Source organism: Dromaius novaehollandiae, chromosome 2 (genome assembly GCF_036370855.1).
Source record: "Dromaius novaehollandiae isolate bDroNov1 chromosome 2, bDroNov1.hap1, whole genome shotgun sequence".
NCBI lineage: Eukaryota > Metazoa > Chordata > Aves > Casuariiformes > Dromaiidae > Dromaius > Dromaius novaehollandiae.
Genome location: NC_088099.1, coordinates 158,627,548 through 158,641,388, shown reverse-complemented (window position 1 = coordinate 158,641,388; position 13,841 = coordinate 158,627,548). Strand labels below are relative to the sequence as shown.

At 43.5% G+C, this 13,841-nt stretch overlaps 1 long non-coding RNA gene across 3 annotated transcripts; it reads left to right on the top strand.

Annotated features, from left to right (window-relative positions):
• The first annotated feature begins 538 nt into the window (after nucleotides 1–538).
• On the top strand, nucleotides 539–12,433 carry LOC112989175 (uncharacterized). 3 transcript variants are annotated; one of them, XR_003260750.2, is made up of 4 exons: nucleotides 539–577; nucleotides 1,030–1,127; nucleotides 2,441–2,697; nucleotides 6,932–7,375. It is a non-coding gene; the product is annotated as an uncharacterized LOC112989175 (long non-coding RNA). The 3 variants fall into 3 exon arrangements; XR_010387481.1 differs by lacking the exons at nucleotides 539–577; nucleotides 6,932–7,375 and adding exons at nucleotides 7,382–7,557; nucleotides 10,758–12,433 and having other exon boundaries at nucleotides 885–1,127; XR_010387480.1 differs by lacking the exon at nucleotides 539–577 and having other exon boundaries at nucleotides 885–1,127.
• Nucleotides 12,434–13,841: the final 1,408 nt, after the last annotated feature.

The following is a 13,841-nucleotide window of genomic DNA, read 5'->3' as shown; positions in this document are numbered from 1 at the left end:
GTACTTTAGGGATTTCACATGCTAGGAATGGAAAAATTTGAGAAGTCATAGGGCACAGTGGGCAGCAGAGATGGTAGGCAGATCCCCCCACACGCATCATCTGACAGAGGGGAGAATGGTGTCTTCTGTTTTAAGAGAAAGCAGCTGGAATCAAGCCCAGAAATTTTCTGCAGTTATCATAACTCAGCCACACTGCACACAGACCTTAAGACATAAAAATGATACAGTATTAAAATGAAAGAAGTGTAGCAGTTTGAGTTAAAATTGCACTGGGAATCATAATTTTACATTTCTTAGCTATGTGTGTGCTTCAGCTCTGAGACCCTTTCCACAGATAAGGCTGTTAGAATGGATTCAACACAGTGGTAACTTGTATAAGTCCTCTCTTTAAAAGCAAGATCTGTAGTCCAGCTTTGGATCCATGGACCGTATGCAGCTCTTAGTGCTTTCAACTGGTTGCTCCGTCAGTAATCTGTATTTTGATGCAGTGATGCAGTATCACCCTGCCTTAAATCACAGTGTTCTCTTCTGTATTAAACAGGTGCTGATTGCCTTCTCCAATAGATACATTTCAATGGTGAGTGTGCAGATCCCAATACAAAGTAGGCTAAATTCTCCCCTGTTCTGTGCTTTTCTATAACTAGCGACACTCCTACAAAGTGGGTATGGATGGCTGCCAGATCCTAGTGGTAAGTATTCCACACCCTTACTGTATAGGTTATTACAGGAGGTAGAAGGCAGTGTAGCTGACATATATATCACCTTAGGGGTGTAAGTGTATTTTAAGAACCAGTTTAACAATAGCTTGTGTTTATGCATACGACTGAGAATTCAATCTTCTACATCGAAAGAAAAGGGAATGCAAAATAGGCACAAGCATCTGTGCATAGGATTACAAGTCACTATGATCCTGTTCACCGCAGAGGTGTTATGCAAATTTACAATGAGTCTGACCAACTCCCAGACCTGATGGCTAAAGAAGTGATATTAAATAGTTATATTGATGCTATCTCTCCAACAATGTTTTAGAGACAAAAGACGAAAGGGCAGAGAGTCTTTAAGAAGGTGCTTTATCAGCATGATATTGGACTATTGCAATCTACAACTAGAGGACCAGAATATGCTTGGTAAGCATATTTTTGACTTTTTTGGTGGTCAAAGATCATTTGATCCTTGCAGTAACTTACTGAAAGGAATCTAGAAGTACAGAATACTAAATTATCAGTATAGTAAAAAGTTATGTATTATTTACAAGCACAGTGTGAGCTGTCAGGTCAGTTAAATCAATTATTCACCATTTGTTCAATTTAACTTTGTATAAATCTTCATTTTCTCACTCAGCAAATTCCAAATTTACTACAAAGCCTTATGCCATGTCTGTAATGAGAACAGACTGAAAAGTATAAAAAGGCAGACAGCATACTAAATTTATAAGCAATTGCTTGGAAAAAAAAAAGATCAATGTCTATACTTTCCTATATTTTATCTGGAGTGTGATTTTTGTGCATATATCATACATGATATATATATATATATGTAAATTTACATTTTGAGATAGAAGGATTCAATTCCATCCAGTTTTTGACTGCGACATTCAGTAAGAGATAAAGGCATTCCCATAAGGACTGAGTGACCAAGTAGAGGAGGGATTCATAGAGTTTTAAGACTAGAAAGGACCATTACAGACTGCGACCTCTTGCATCACATAAACCATAAAACATCATACAGGAATCACTGCAACAAGCCTATGAATTCTGATTGAACTAGAGTATAATGGAAGAATGTATTTTTCTCCCTAATTTGAACATAACTTGCAGTTTCCTATCAATAGAAATATATACATAGATCAAAGTCAGAAAAAATATGTTTTCTTGCGTAGCAAGGCCGTCAGGATTCAAACTAAATCCAAAGTCTGATCTGTTGTATGATGCGCAACTGGAATGCATTGCTAGTAAAAGTTATTGGCATTCGAGACTGAAATGTAGCATTGTTCAGGGAACGCAGAAATAATGAGCTTACCTACCTTGCCTATGCACCTCAACCTTGCCCAAGAAAAAACTCTCAGCTGAAAAGTCAGTTTACCTTCTCTTCTTCCCAGGCTTGGCCTTTCCTGATTTGATCCTTGCTATGTCAGTAGGAGAAGGGAAAATTAATTCATGAAAGCAACTGATTCATTGATTAAAGATTATCATTCATTAGCTGAGTTGAGCAATGGAAGCTGGCCGTATCTACTTTCAGTGTGACTCACTTGTGAAGCAAAGTGAGTTGGCTAAAACTATGCAAAAGTTAAGATCTAAGGCTAGTAGGATTTTTTGCAGTGGTCATTATATCATTGATTACTGCAGTGATCATTGTTTTATTCAGTGAAACATGTATAATGACACCACTGGTGTACTAAACGAGGATTTTCTTCTCTTCTATTCTTCTCTCCTTAAATAAGGAATTCTGTTAGGGGACAATATTAAGTCACGCCATCCTTTTTCCTGTCTACATCCAAAATTTGCAGTGAGGAGAATTCTTCAAAGGAAGAATCAAAAGAAGATCCAGATTCTGCATTTTGTTTAACGTGATGTAGGATGTTGTTCTACCACTGGCTCCTTCAAACAGAAAGCTCCCAGCTCTACCCACTTCTGCTGAACTGTCTTCACAAAATATGGCTGTCCTCGTGAACTGACCTCACTTCTGGGTGCTTTGAAGGTGAGCTCTTTCTTTGAACAGAAAATGGAAGCAAACTGGAATTGAACAGAATGATTATAACACATGAAAGATATCTCCAGAACAATGGGGAGAAACATAGCTTAACTGCAGACTCTGAATTTTTGCATTTCATTCATATTTCATCTCATTAAATGCAAAGTTTGGAGAGACTAAAACAAAGTATCAGAGGAATTGACATAATTTTGTAGCAGACTATGCAACCTCCTTGGTCATTTAGGTTTAAAGATGGATTAGAGAGGGCACTAGACTTGCCAGATAAAGGTTTCATGAATTCAGCTGAAGGGTGCATTTATATTGTCAAAGTTTTTCCACTTCTGTCTATCAGAATTTCTACTGTTCTCCAAGGCTTCTTAGTGGCCAGAATGACATTTTTTTGGCAAGGGTGTGATTCCGTTTCTGTAAAGTAAAGTAAAGATGTTTAGAGACCATCTGAAAAGAATCAATAGCCATTTAGTCTGACTAAGCCAAATAGCAGGTAGATATTAGAAGAGATGAGAGATGGGCTGGTTACTTGTGAGAAACCAGAATACAGGAGGAGTTTTCTGTGCTCCAGAGAAAAAGAATAGCTGGAGGAAAGATGCAAAGTCACTGTTCTTCCTGATGATACTTGGAATTGTCAGTCTGTCCTTGAGGTTGACTAGATCAGAAAGCATCAAATGGGATGAGCCATCCACTGCTACAGAGCAGGCTGTTTTCAGTGTCACAGAGCTGACATCATACTATGTCTCAGATTGAAACCCAGATTAGCAGCATAAATTACAGATGTGCAATTGGAAAAAATAGTCATCATTAGAGTCTTGAACCTTTCCTTGCAGAGAAAGGTTCAGAGAGGTCTTCTGGAAGGGGTGGTGTGTAATCAAAATTCATGAGAGCGTCTACATTTTTTAGAAAACCCTGGCATGAAAAGAGATGTTTAATTAAAAGCACGGATGGTGTTCCATATTTTGATTTATTATTGACCACCCATTCCTGAGTAGGAAAGAGCACTTACTTTCTCTGTGCCTTTTATTTCCTCATCAACATGACAAGGACACTATATCTGTAAAGATAAGGAAAAATATCTGTAACGCATTCCAAAATCTCATTTAAAATTTTTAGTTATCTGTCTTTGAACCTAGGTTATTTGTAATAAAAGCAATACATTAGAAATTCCAACAAAATATTAAAAAACCTCTTCATAAAAATATAGGTTAATAAAATCATTAATTCTTTAAAAGCCTAGCAGTTAGTGGAGACATTTGTTTTGGAGTTGCCTCCTGCAAGATTTTTATCCCATGGAAACTGGCATGTCAAAATACGTTGCAAGTCTGGGGTTTTTTGCATCTATCCATGCAAGAATGTAATTGAAGAAAAAACTAAATTAAACATTTATGACAGAAACTGTTTGAAAGCTTAGATAGTAGCTAGCGCTAATGTGTCAACTTTCCAGTCTGGTACCTCGCAGACAAGCTTTGTCCCTTACTCTTCTGCTTATGTTCCTTGGCTATTTAAAAAAGCATTTTCATTGAGAAAACACCCCTTGTTACTAAGGTGGGAATTGATTCCTTCTCTGCCATTTCTAAAAATGACTTATTTATTTTTTAAAATGGCAAAATCTGCCCAGCAAAATCCTGAAGCCATGTGCCATGTACCTAAGGGAGAAAGTGGCCTATAGCTTCAATTTTGAATAAAGAACTACCAGTCCCTCTAATTCCTCTTCAAAAATAAGAGTATCTGACAGGCTGTGAAATCTACTGCCACCTTTCAATCATTTTTCTGGGACAACGTCAGTGCATATGTGCAGTTTGGCACTGCTGACTGGTTGCTATTGAGATTCTTGGTGAAGGTCTGAAGCATGGCTTTTAAAACAGCTGTCTAGGACTCTGCTGAGTCAGCAGGAAAAGTGGTTTCCAGCACACAAATAACAAGCCTGCCTTCACTCTTTTTTCAGCCAGCATTTCTTTAGCTCAGATATCTGAAACAAACCAGCAAAGATGACCGAAATCATGACCCAACCCAAACATTGTCACTCTACACTGGTTCTTCAAAACCAGTTTTGTCAACAGGCAACTTGGACTTGTTGTGGGTCTCAAGGAAAATGCAGAGGGAAAAGGATAATTGTGCCAGTGCTCCCATCCGAAAAGGAACTTGTGGTTTTCTGAAACTTTGATGGAGATGAAAAATGTTCTTGGCTACTTGACTCTGACCATTAGGAACTAGAGTAATCAAGAGAAGCTTCCTGAGCAAGGACTTGACAAGCACTTGGCAGACACTTGGCCCCCTTCCCATCTTTTCAAGAAGAAGGGGTCCCTCCATCAGGGATGATTTTACAAAAATAATAAAGTAAACAAAAAATTTAAAAGTCTGAGCTATAGCAGAAGTAAAAAGAACAGCTCTGAACCCTGAATCACCAGGAAAAAATAAAAACAAAAAGCACACCAACAACAAAACAGACACCCCCCACACACACACACACAAAATAATGGCTTTTACTGTGGGTGGTCACTCCTGAACAGCACAATGTAGGAGGTGGATCACTGTCCAGTACACCATGTCCTGTCCTGAGACACAGAAAACTGTGAATAATCCTGGTGAGTCTTTCTTGCTCTGAGTGTGGTCACATTAAGGCAGACTCGTGTTATGGAGGATGAAACATTTTTCCATGAGCCACCTCTCTGCTATGAGGGATCCTTTCAGGGCAGTTGTAACTCAGCCTACAGAGGCTGAATATATAAGCTCTGATGTCAGATCACATCCACAGAAGTGTTTAGCAATGTACAGTCACCTGAAGATGCTGTACAAGAATAATAAGTAGGTGATATTTTCCAAATAAAACCATTCAGAACAAAAATACTTTCTTTTTTTTTATCATGTCAATTAAAGGATGAGCATTGCATCAGCAGACTTTCATAATAGATTAAACCCCCCAGAGGAACGATACATCATACATGAGGATCTTCCTACCAGACTCATACAGCTAATGAAATTCTACACAGCTTCTTCCAGGAAAATAGCTTGTGTACTCTGAAGCTATATCCAGGATTTTCACAAACTGTTCTGCATGATTCATTCAGTGCTCAGTAGATTAGATGTTATTCAATTCACATGAGTTCACGTTAAATAAATAAAGTGAAGCACAACAGCTGGGGCTACTCATCACTCAAGCATATGACATCCATTGCCAAACCCAAGAGAGACTCAGCAGTGTTGTAATTACCAAACTGGGTCAGTGGTGAAGCAGAATGTGGGGACTGTTATAACACAAATCCCTTAGATTTTCAGGTTTCTGTGATCAAACAAAATATCAGGGAGGTCTATGACAAGTGTCAATGGCTCAGACTTATGCACAAGGAATCACTATATAAAGGACCAGTATTTCATCCTATAGAATTTAATTGCAGGAAAAAGGGTAAGTTGGAGTAGTCTCATCCCATGTATTATAGTGAATTGAATGGCCTATGTTGCAAGTTCCATACTTGCAGAAATCCAGCAGAGATTAAGGAGAAAGGGTGAACCTGTGCATTCTAGATCTCCTTCTTATTCCTGGCTGCTCTAAACTTTCAGTGGTTTCTCTCCAAATAGCTGTTCACAGCTCTGTGCCTGTTCTGTGCTTCAGCAGGGCCAGGCACAGGAGCAGAAGCAGAGGAAATGAACCAGAAAGGAGGAGATATGTGACTATAGAACAATTCTGGCTCCAGTAAGAGCATGAGCTTGTAAGCAATGTATGTCAAGCGCAAGTCAAGGAGAACAGACTTCACAGCTCCAGGAAGGAGGGAGACTACAGCTCCAGGCAATTCAAGACTATTATATTCACGTTAGCATAGCTTCCGTGACCAATGACAAAGGCCTATCTGAAGCATATGTACTGTGCAGGCTAGAGATGTTAACGTACACCACGAGGAGGCAGGGGAACTACGCAACTAATACAACATTTATTTGTTTGAGCTTTCGTATCCTTCAGGACCAGGTACAGCTGGGTAGAAGGCAGTGGCCTTTGGCACAAGTCTGGAGCAAGACTCAAACTCACAGTTTCCACTCCATAGCAAGACACCTTCACCACTCAGCACCCCACCCGTGGCATGTGCATACCCATTCTTTGTTTTGATAAGCAAATCAGTGCATACTTTAATGTATTATACCTTGGGGAATTTATCTCAGTGCACTGTGCTGAGGTTTCAAGAGGATGTAGTTATTTTCGACGCCAGTAATTTGCGTTTGTTTCTTTTCCAAACAGGACCAAAAAGTTAGATTCTGGAGTTTTGCCTGGTTTCCATCCTACATCACCATTTATGCTCAGCTCACATCAGTGGAAACATCAGAAAATATTCCTTTTGTAAAAAATCATAAGTAATACAGATACACAGAAAAGAGAAATAGCTAAAGAAGATACAGGAATCATGGCTCTGCTCTTGCTCTTTCACCCGTGTCTCACCTGTGAATGTTCTGCAGTGCTCCGACATTTGCCTGCAGGAATGGCAAACAGCTCTGCCTCACAATTGCCAACGGATGTACGTGCCTGGATCCCACCTAGGGATCCAACTCCCTCATTACAATTCAGACTCTCTGCTCACCTGTTATCCTCCTGGAAGCACCTAAAATTCATGCCTCAATTTTGACCTAGGAACACCCCTAGCTGCCTAAAATCTGCTTTTGTACATATGGAAATGCATTTTTCTTTCAACAGGGATCAGCAGCAAGGGGTCCAGGTCATACCAAAATCTAAACGCTTCAGAAATTAGCTGCTTCTCACTCAGCTGAGTGAACAGTCTCACTGAAAAACCTGAGCTGTGCCCAGAATGAAGTAATGACCACCATATTCTCAGAAGACTCCTTTTTGTGGCATGCTGAGTTTTGGAGTTGGTAAGTGTGGCAAGATGGTTAAAGAATTCAGGTGGCAATGTCAGCATAACTAGTCTCTTTAATATGCTTGGGATGAAACTTGACCCCTTCTGCAGCATTCTGGGTAAAGTCCATAGTCGTTTGATAGATGACAATAGCAGTCATACAGAGAGACACTGAGATCCATCTTCCTCCCTCCCAGACTCTTTGTTTTAATGACTGTTAACTTACCTGGTGTTATACTAAAGACTTATGGTAACACTCAGCTCTGATTTCCAGTTACTCACCACCTAAGAACATAGTGCTGAAGGTGGGAGAGTTTAGCAACCTCATTAGGCATAATCTTAGAAATTTTGGTAGTAAAGGAATTTGGGGGTGCAGGTGCCACATGTTATCTGATATACCTTTCTTTGTGAGCTATTTATGACACAGCCAACCAACTCAGTTGATATATCGTGCGTGAGGCAGAGCCAAAGAATATGAATGGTCCACTTAATGCTGAGGCTGTCACTTTATAAGACCATGCCAGGTCAGAGAAAGGGAAACAGAGTCTCCATAAATAGCAAATGTCTCACAGCTTAAAAATCTTGACAAGTCGTTCATTTGAAACAACTGCAAGGAGGGTGCTGAGAAGACTGAAACTTTGAATATCCCTTGTTCAGCAAGCTGCCTAGCTGGGCTGGGAACGTGTTGGAGCTTGCAGTCTTGGCGTCTAACATGCTCCCTGTATTCATCTGTTCACTCTTCCATGATTTTATAGCTGCTTTATATAACTCGCACGCAGGCACCTTATACCGCTGGGTGTGCACAGTAGTAAGATTTTAGCTGCCATTCCAAACTGCAGCTGGTATTTTTTTGAAAATCTGCAACATTTTCCTTTCAGTTTTCACTATCCCTTGAGGCTACTTCTGGCATTCTGGGGGCAAAAACAAAAACAACAAAAAAAAATCCCAGAAAACCCAGATGAAACATTTTCGAGTGCTCTTGCATTTTTATGGGAGAGTGGGGTTTGAACCACACCCCAGAAGATTTTTGCTGGAGCCAAGCACTGTCCTCAGATATGTCATATATAGGCAACATTCAGCTCTATTTCGAGATCTGCTGAGACTCATGTATGGAGCATGAGATTCACACAGCTGAATCCTCATCCCCCAGATACTCCTGGCTTCTGGCATCTAGGTCTGTGCCTTCCGCATTTGCAGCACAGCTCCTCTCCTCCACTGCCTCTCTTCTGCTTCCAGACCTGATTAGTCCAGTTTGTGGATTATCTGGCCTGCTCCATCTCAAAGATGGGGCTTGCAGACCAGGAGAGAGGCTGTTGTCCTGGCTGTGGCCAGGCACAGGGCCCTGCACTCCCACAGTGCATGTTCTGCACTGATTCATTTCCTTTATTCCCCCACCTGAGTAGTCACTCACCCATCAGTGAGCCTTTCCTTGTGTCTTGACATCAGATAGCACTGCCTCATGTGTCAAAGGCGAGGTGGATATTTTGGTTGCCAGAGATGATGACTAGCAGTAGGATTTTTCCATGTGTGTTGTTACTTATCCAAGTCCAGTCAGGCCCATACATGGCCTATTTTGGCAACTCCAGATTTCCTAGGAATGGTATGAGACACAAATAAAGCTACTGGTAAAGCTAAGGTGTGCTAGGCCCTCAAAGCCCATTTGACCGAGAATCATATTCCAAACTACTGAACAGATTTGAAGGCCAAATGGGTGGTTCTAGTCACTGGATCTGACCTCCTGAATGATGGAAGACATAGAAATTCACTTGAGCATTTCTGCATTCAGCACTGTCATGAGTGGTCTGTCTATGCAGGAAGTAAAAAGGGAGCTGGATATATCAGATGATTTGACCATGGATGAATTTGACCATCAACACTGCAGAGACCAGGGTGATTCATTGCTCCCACCTCACCTCATTCTGCCTCCTGAGACTGCAGTTAATTAAGTTTTATGTCCTTGGGTCCAAGCAGCTGCTCTAAGGCTCATTCCCTCCCAGCCGTCAGAATTCAGAGGGGGATTTGGGATGTCTCCCACGTGATCCTGCTTTTGGCAGCCACTTCTGAAAGACTGGAGGGTGGTAGCAGAAGAGGAAGCAGGGTGCAGGCTGGACTACTGCCCAGGGACAAAGGACTGCATTCTTCTATGTTGCTATAAGCACTAATGGTAATTACAAGATAATTTGGGTTGGATACTGAACAGCATTAAAGCTGCTTTCTGCAGCTCTGGCAACATTAGGTGACCTTGCTGAGGGGGGGCAGAAACAGCTCATAAGATGGCAGCCAGGGCAAGGGCAAGAGCAAGGAAGGATATGCTGACCGTCTCAGTGCTTGTCTAAAGGGCAGAGCCAGGACACATATATCCAAGCCTTGCCAGCTGCTGCTGTCACCCTGCAGGAGACGAGGTTGCTATGCGGTCCAGGACAACAGGTTGAATTGTGGACACTGGTGAGCAAAAGGTGACAGTGGCAGGTAGGAGAATGGGACTGGGGGGAGCTAACAATTCCCACCGCAGGTCTTGCTTAGGACAGTACACTTTTTGCAGGGTCCAGATTTGCCCAGGACAGAGCTGATATTGGGCAGTTTTGTTCCTAGCCCCACTCTGGGAAAGCCTGAGGCAGGCTAGGGGTGGAGGAAGCTGCAGCTGCAACCCAGTGTGCTCTGGCTAATCTCTTCTCAAAGCTGCTCTGAGGTCTAGACAGCCCCAGACTGCCTAAGATCAAGAGGAAGAGGAAAGGTTATAGAAAGTCCTGTGTATCCTCTTCCAGTCCTATGTATCCTACTCCTTCTTTCTTGCCCCCAGCATAAAAGGCGGAGACTCAAGCCTGCTGGCTTTCTACAGCCGAGGCACATTTCTTTAGGAGAAACCCTGGCTCCATAGCACAGTTTAGGAGAAAAGTCATGTCCTTTATCATGCCTGCTTGACATAGCATGGGGCTTGTGGAGCAGAGAGGATCATGTGTCAGGATCCACCCCACCTAACACGAGATGGTTCCCTTGACTGCTGAGATGGGCAGGTCTGTGAACAACAGGGAAGACGGGTCAGGAGACAGGAGCTGGTGTTTAGTGTTGCTATAGCTAAAAAACCTGCTACACGTTGACTCTTTTGTTTCATGACGTTTGAGTACTTAAAAAATAATAATAATCCAGAGCAACTATCTTTTCATTTCACTACTATTCCCAGGCTGCTGAGTCGCAAATCCTATTTCCACCTTTCAGGTTGATGCTGAGCTACCGAATCCGTTCAGCATGATTTGACCAGCTGAACCCTACGGGGTGGCAGAGCTTGCGACCAAGTAACCCGTTAACGGCGCGGGGCTGAGGAGAGAGCCGACCTGCTTTTGAGGAGGACTCCGACACAATGCCAGCTTTCGCCCCTTTGATTTATTTTCTCTGCGCTTCCCCGCTGCGCGGCTGCGGTCGGAACCCACGCGCGGCCTCTCCTGCCGGCCGCCACCGCGGCGTCTCGGCGGGCACATGCTGCCACCTAGCGGCTGCGGCCGCGCCGCCCCGCGCCCGCGGGAGCCCCGCAGCCTTTCGGCCCCCTCTGCGCCTCGGGGGGGAGCGGATGCTCGGGGGGGGACAGCGGAGGGGGTTCAGCAGCCGAGGCCGGGGAGCTGCAGACGGCAAGTGTTTCCCCTCCTGCCCCAGCGGCCGGGAGGACTTGTGCCAGACAGACCGTGTCCCGGACAGATGATGTCACTGCTCATCAGCCCCCTCTTCCCAGTGGCTCTGCACCCCCATCACTGTGCTGAGCTCCTCTGGGCACCATGAATCCTCCCCCAGCACCCTCCTCGCCAGTAAGTTGTCCACCAAAGGGAGCGAGGAGGATGTGTTTCCCACTATATATTCCTTCTCTGTTTCTTTCTCCTCCTCTTCCTCTGTTTGGCAAGGATGGATAAAGATAAAACCTGATTTTGAAAGGTTTTTAACAGTTTTTAAAGGTTTTACAATTTGTAAGTGACACCACCTGTGGTACCCAACTTCATCTCCCCCGGATCTGCTTTTCAGAGCTGCTGATCACTCAGATCACTGACAGTTTGGCAGCCGTGGAAGTCACACACAAGGCATGCAGATGCATTTAAGCAAAATCCCTGGAAAATCATATTCTTGAACTTTTATCCACAGCCACTTCTCCTGTTCTGTCCCTCATATATAATGGAGGTTACAAGATAGGACCAGCGTCCCAGTACGTGGCACCACAGTATCACATACACCCCAAGGTCTGAGCTGACAACACTGGCTCAGGTAGCCTGCCCCATCCTGCCCTCTGCTATTTAGTTCTGCCCTTTCTGCTTCCGCATCTTCACTTGGCCCCTTGGGCATGTCAATCTATTTTGTATTCAAACAGACCCTGAATCTGGGTCTCCAGAAAACTGCACAGCAAGCTGTGCCAGCATGACTGAAGGGGCATCAGAATGCATCGGGGCAGGAGGAAAGTGAAGAAGAGATGTCTTAAGCCATCAGACTACATCCTGAGGAACACTATGTCAGGTCACTTGACAGGGGATGTGTGTGTTGCATTGGATTATGTGGCAGGCTGTCATGAGGACTGAACAGGGCTAGAAGGACCTTCGAAGTGGCACTGGGCCAGCAACAGCTCAGTACCCAGAGCTCTCTCCAGCTTCATGACCCAACTTGCTGTCTAGCTGAGCATGGCATAGGAAGAGATGCCATATTGTCCCTCTGGGGAGACTGGGGAGATGCGAGGTGTTACCTTACCTGTGAGGAAGTGTGAGGCAGGAGTCAAACAGATCATGTGTCACAGTCAGTGCAGGAGATCTGACAGTTCTGCGTGACATGATAGATGTCGACTTTACCTGTAACTGTATATACACATGAAACTGTAATTACTGATGGGCAAATATCCCAAATAAAACCTCAAATCTGGGTAACTTTGAGGTCAGGGATTCTCTATGGCTAATGCAAAAGGCAAACTTTTTTTTTTTTTTCCTGTCTGTAAACTCCAAACACTTTGTGCACTGCAGGACTGAGCCCAGATGGAGTAACAAACCATCACTGCAAACTCTGGCTGATGTGCTAGAGATGCCAGCATTCCCCTTCTGCTAACCTAGGTGTGTATGTAGATCAGGGATAAAAACAGAGCGCTCCTCACCTGGCCAAAGCAAAAAAACCCAAACACAAACTAACCATCCAATAAACACAACAAAACATGAAAGGAAGGAAGTCTCCATTGAGGAGGGACAAGGGGGAGGATGGGACAAGGGCATTTGGGGCCATCAGTTGTGCTGTGGGGCCCGCTGGTATTTTATGAAGTGGAATTTGCCGGAGGCAAGCTGTGCTCATTCCAAATTCCAGATGGATATCGTATAGCTTTACATGGGAGGAATGCGCCACAGTGCAGGAAATTGTACCTTATTTTTCAAACCCTTCGGCAGGAAGGAACCTTGACTGCCTCCTCTGAAGGACTCAGTTGTCCAAACACTGGGTTTCTCTGGGTTAAAGGACTCATTGAGCCATAGTCTGAGACAGTCTTTTTGTTCTGCATTTTCTTTTGCTTTTCAGCGCCCGGTGTGTGAGGACTGAGGACTCACATGCACTTCAAAATGCAATACAGATTCATACGGAGAGCTTTTAGCTAGGTGGAATTATGGTTTGTCTTTTTTTTGACAAGAACCTTCAGAACTACTGCCCTACTCCACAGTGGCTCTCAGGCTTCAAATGCAGCACAAACCATTGCCCTTAGGACTTCCCAGATGAGTGGGAAGGTCAAGGCCACAGGAAGACAGTGTTCATGCTGGCTAAATTAGACTTACCTTCCTACAGCAGTCCCTTATATCTGCCCCATCTTCCCTACCTTGGGCAGAGCAGAGCCTTCAGGAAGAAAGTGGGGAATGCCTCAAGGCGTGCAGAGATCTGGTGGGACCATTTCTCTTCTCAGTGTTGATGGGAATGAAGGAACCAAGGGCTAAAATGTCTCCTCACCATCCAATCCTTGGGCACAACCACACAAAAAATGAATGGAGACCTCTATCTTGCTGAATTCAAGAAGAAGAGTGAGGACTGTGTGATTTCAGCAGCTTACAGATTGATGATGATTCTCTATTAATTTCTGTTCATTTTCACATACATTTATCTAAAAATCTGCTAGGCCTAGTTCTGTTAGTTTTCTCTCTGAGGAATAATACTGTCATGTTTAGGAGCAAGAGAACAGGACACTGCATCACCTCAAAAGGGCAAAGGGAGGGGGGGCTGTTTCACCACCTATTTTTTCTCCTCCAACCAGTTTAACTGTGCTGCTGATGTGCCTGGTGATCAAAAGAGAAGTTAATTTTCTGGGTT